Raw genomic sequence first — 5631 nt, 5'->3', positions numbered from 1 at the left:
TGTTTTCATGAAACCTGCGCTTCCCCTACAAGAGTTCGACCTACCATTATAGGAAAACGTGTTTTCGTGAAGAAATCATGACAAACTAACACAAAATGAAGATTTCATTATAACTTGACATTCTGAGTTGTTTTCATGAAACCTGCGCTTCCCCTACAAGAGTTCGACCTACCATTATAGGAAAACGTGTTTTCGTGAAGAAATCATGACAAACTAACACAAAATGAAGATTTCATTATAACTTGACATTCTGAGTTGTTTTCATGAAACCTGCGCTTCCCCTATAAGAGTTCAACCTACCATTATAGGAAAACGTGTTTTCGTGAAGAAATCATGACAAACTAACACAAAATGAAGATTTCATTATAACTTGACATTCTGAGTTGTTTTCATGAAACCTGCGCTTCCCCTATAAGAGTTCAACCTACCATTATAGGAAAACGTGTTTTCGTGAAGAAATCATGACAAACTAACACAAAATGAAGATTTCATTATAACTTGACATTCTGAGTTGTTTTCATGAAACCTGCGCTTCCCCTATAAGAGTTCAACCTACCATTATAGGAAAACGTGTTTTCGTGAAGAAATCATGACAAACTAACACAAAATGAAGATTTCATTATAACTTGACATTCTTAGTTGTTTTCATGAAACCTGCGCTTCCCCTATAAGAGTTCAACCTACCATTATAGGAAAACGTGTTTTCGTGAAGAAATCATGACAAACTAACACAAAATGAAGATTTCATTATAACTCGACATACTGCGTTGTTTTCATGAAACCTGCGCTTCCCCTATAAGAGTTCAACCTACCATTATAGGAAAACGTGTTTTCGTGAAGAAATCATGACAAACTAACACAAAATGAAGATTTCATTATAACTTGACATTCTGAGTTCATTTCATGAAACCTGCGCTTCCCCTACAAGAGTTCGATCTAACATTATAGGAAAACGTGTTTTCTTGAAGAAATCATGACAAACTAACACAAAATGAAGATTTCATTATAACTTGACATTCTGAGTTGTTTTCATGAAACCTGCGCTTCCCCTACAAGAGTTCGACCTACCATTATAGGAAAACGTGTTTTCGTGAAGAAATCATGACAAACTAACACAAAATGAAGATTTCATTATAACTTGACATTCTGAGTTGTTTTCATGAAACCTGCGCTTCCCCTATAAGAGTTAAACCTACCATTATAGGAAAACGTGTTTTCGTGAAGAAATCATGACAAACTAACACAAAATGAAGATTTCATTATAACTTGACATTCTGAGTTGTTTTCATGAAACCTGCGCTTCCCCTATAAGAGTTCGACCTACCATTATAGGAAAACGTGTTTTTGTGAAGAAATCATGACAAACTAACACAAAATGAAGATTTCATTATAACTTGACATTCTGAGTTGTTTTCATGATACCTGCGCTTCCCCTACAAGAGTTCGACCTACCATTATAGGAAAACGTGTTTTCGTGAAGAAATCATGACAAACTAACACAAAATGAAGATTTCATTATAACTTGACATTCTGAGTTTATTTCATGAAACCTGCGCTTCTCCTACAAGAGTTCAACCTTCCATTATAGGAAAACGTGTTTTCGTGAAGAAATCATGACAAACTAACACAAAATGAAGATTTCATTATAACTTGACATTCTGAGTTGTTTTCATGATACCTGCGCTTCCCCTACAAGAGTTCGACCTACCATTATAGGAAAACGTGTTTTCGTGAAGAAATCATGACAAACTAACACAAAATGAAGATTTCATTATAACTTGACATTCTGAGTTTATTTCATGAAACCTGCGCTTCTCCTACAAGAGTTCGACCTACCATTATAGGAAAACGTGTTTTCGTGAAGAAATCATGACAAACTAACACAAAATGAAGATTTCATTATAACTTGACATTCTGAGTTGTTTTCATGAAACCTGCGCTTCCCCTACAAGAGTTCGACCTACCATTATAGGAAAACGTGTTTTCGTGAAGAAATCATGACAAACTAACACAAAATGAAGATTTCATTATAACTTGACATTCTGAGTTGTTTTCATGAAACCTGCGCTTCCCCTACAAGAGTTCGACCTACCATTATAGGAAAACGTGTTTTCGTGAAGAAATCATGACAAACTAACACAAAATGAAGATTTCATTATAACTTGACATTCTGAGTTGTTTTCATGAAACCTGCGCTTCCCCTACAAGAGTTCGACCTACCATTATAGGAAAACGTGTTTTCGTGAAGAAATCATGACAAACTAACACAAAATGAAGATTTCATTATAACTTGACATTCTGAGTTGTTTTCATGAAACGTGCGCTTCCCCTATAAGAGTTCAACCTACCATTATAGGAAAACGTGTTTTCGTGAAGAAATCATGACAAACTAACACAAAATGAAGATTTCATTATAACTTGACATTCTGAGTTGTTTTCATGAAACCTGCGCTTCCCCTATAAGAGTTCGACCTACCATTATAGGAAAACGTGTTTTCGTGAAGAAATCATGACAAACTAACACAAAATGAAGATTTCATTATAACTTGACATTCTGAGTTGTTTTCATGAAACCTGCGCTTCCCCTATAAGAGTTCGACCTACCATTATAGGAAAACGTGTTTTCGTGAAGAAATCATGACAAACTAACACAAAATGAAGATTTCATTATAACTTGACATTCTGAGTTGTTTTCATGAAACCTGCGCTTCCCCTACAAGAGTTCGACCTAACATCATAGGAAAACGTGTTTTCTTGAAGAAATCATGACAAACTAACACAAAATGAAGATTTCATTATAACTCGACATACTGCGTTGTTTTCATGAAACCTGCGCTTCCCCTACAAGAGTTCGACCTACCATTATAGGAAAACGTGTTTTCGAGAAGAAATCATGACAAACTAACACAAAATGAAGATTTCATTATAACTTGACATTCTGAGTTGTTTTCATGAAACCTGCGCTTCCCCTACAAGAGTTCGACCTACCATTATAGGAAAACGTGTTTTCGTGAAGAAATCATGACAAACTAACACAAAATGAAGATTTCATTATAACTTGACATTCTGAGTTGTTTTCATGAAACCTGCGCTTCCCCTATAAGAGTTCAACCTACCATTATAGGAAAACGTGTTTTCGTGAAGAAATCATGACAAACTAACACAAAATGAAGATTTCATTATAACTTGACATTCTGAGTTGTTTTCATGAAACCTGCGCTTCCCCTATAAGAGTTCGACCTACCATTATAGGAAAACGTGTTTTCGTGAAGAAATCATGACAAACTAACACAAAATGAAGATTTCATTATAACTTGACATTCTGAGTTGTTTTCATGAAACCTGCGCTTCCCCTACAAGAGTTCGACCTAACATTATAGGAAAACGTGTTTTCTTGAAGAAATCATGACAAACTAACACAAAATGAAGATTTCATTATAACTCGACATACTGCGTTGTTTTCATGAAACCTGCGCTTCCCCTACAAGAGTTCGACCTACCATTATAGGAAAACGTGTTTTCGAGAAGAAATCATGACAAACTAACACAAAATGAAGATTTCATTATAACTTGACATTCTGAGTTGTTTTCATGAAACCTGCGCTTCCCCTACAAGAGTTCGACCTACCATTATAGGAAAACGTGTTTTCGTGAAGAAATCATGACAAACTAACACAAAATGAAGATTTCATTATAACTTGACATTCTGAGTTGTTTTCATGAAACCTGCGCTTCCCCTATAAGAGTTCAACCTACCATTATAGGAAAACGTGTTTTCGTGAAGAAATCATGACAAACTAACACAAAATGAAGATTTCATTATAACTTGACATTCTGAGTTGTTTTCATGAAACCTGCGCTTCCCCTATAAGAGTTCGACCTACCATTATAGGAAAACGTGTTTTCGTGAAGAAATCATGACAAACTAACACAAAATGAAGATTTCATTATAACTTGACATTCTGAGTTGTTTTCATGATACCTGCGCTTCCCCTACAAGAGTTCGACCTACCATTATAGGAAAACGTGTTTTCGTGAAGAAATCATGACAAACTAACACAAAATGAAGATTTCATTATAACTTGACATTCTGAGTTGTTTTCATGATACCTGCGCTTCCCCTACAAGAGTTCGACCTACCATTATAGGAAAACGTGTTTTCGTGAAGAAATCATGACAAACTAACACAAAATGAAGATTTCATTATAACTTGACATTCTGAGTTTATTTCATGAAACCTGCGCTTCTCCTACAAGAGTTCAACCTTCCATTATAGGAAAACGTGTTTTCGTGAAGAAATCATGACAAACTAACACAAAATGAAGATTTCATTATAACTTGACATTCTGAGTTGTTTTCATGATACCTGCGCTTCCCCTACAAGAGTTCGACCTACCATTATAGGAAAACGTGTTTTCGTGAAGAAATCATGACAAACTAACACAAAATGAAGATTTCATTATAACTTGACATTCTGAGTTTATTTCATGAAACCTGCGCTTCTCCTACAAGAGTTCAACCTTCCATTATAGGAAAACGTGTTTTCGTGAAGAAATCATGACAAACTAACACAAAATGAAGATTTCATTATAACTTGACATTCTGAGTTGTTTTCATGAAACCTGCGCTTCCCCTACAAGAGTTCAACCTACCATTATAGGAAAACGTGTTTTCGTGAAGAAATCATGACAAACTAACACAAAATGAAGATTTCATTATAACTTGACATTCTGAGTTGTTTTCATGAAACCTGCGCTTCCCCTACAAGAGTTCAACCTACCATTATAGGAAAACGTGTTTTCGTGAAGAAATCATGACAAACTAACACAAAATGAAGATTTCATTATAACTTGACATTCTGAGTTGTTTTCATGAAACCTGCGCTTCCCCTACAAGAGTTCGACCTACCATTATAGGAAAACGTGTTTTCGTGAAGAAATCATGACAAACTAACACAAAATGAAGATTTCATTATAACTTGACATTCTGAGTTGTTTTCATGAAACGTGCGCTTCCCCTATAAGAGTTCGACCTACCATTATAGGAAAACGTGTTTTCGTGAAGAAATCATGACAAACTAACACAAAATGAAGATTTCATTATAACTTGACATTCTGAGTTGTTTTCATGAAACCTGCGCTTCCCCTATAAGAGTTCAACCTACCATTATAGGAAAACGTGTTTTCGTGAAGAAATCATGACAAACTAACACAAAATGAAGATTTCATTATAACTTGACATTCTGAGTTGTTTTCATGATACCTGCGCTTCCCCTACAAGAGTTCGACCTACCATTACAGGAAAACGTGTTTTCGTGAAGAAATCATGACAAACTAACACAAAATGAAGATTTCATTATAACTTGACATTCTGAGTTGTTTTCATGAAACCTGCGCTTCCCCTACAAGAGTTCGACCTAACATTATAGGAAAACGTGTTTTCTTGAAGAAATCATGACAAACTAACACAAAATGAAGATTTCATTATAACTTGACATTCTGAGTTGTTTTCATGAAACCTGCGCTTCCCCTACAAGAGTTCGACCTACCATTATAGGAAAACGTGTTTTCGAGAAGAAATCATGACAAACTAACACAAAATGAAGATTTCATTATAACTTGACATTCTGAG

This window comes from Paramormyrops kingsleyae, unplaced genomic scaffold (assembly GCF_048594095.1).
Source record: "Paramormyrops kingsleyae isolate MSU_618 unplaced genomic scaffold, PKINGS_0.4 ups37, whole genome shotgun sequence".
Taxonomy (NCBI): domain Eukaryota; kingdom Metazoa; phylum Chordata; class Actinopteri; order Osteoglossiformes; family Mormyridae; genus Paramormyrops; species Paramormyrops kingsleyae.
Note: the sequence above shows the minus strand (reverse complement) of the source record.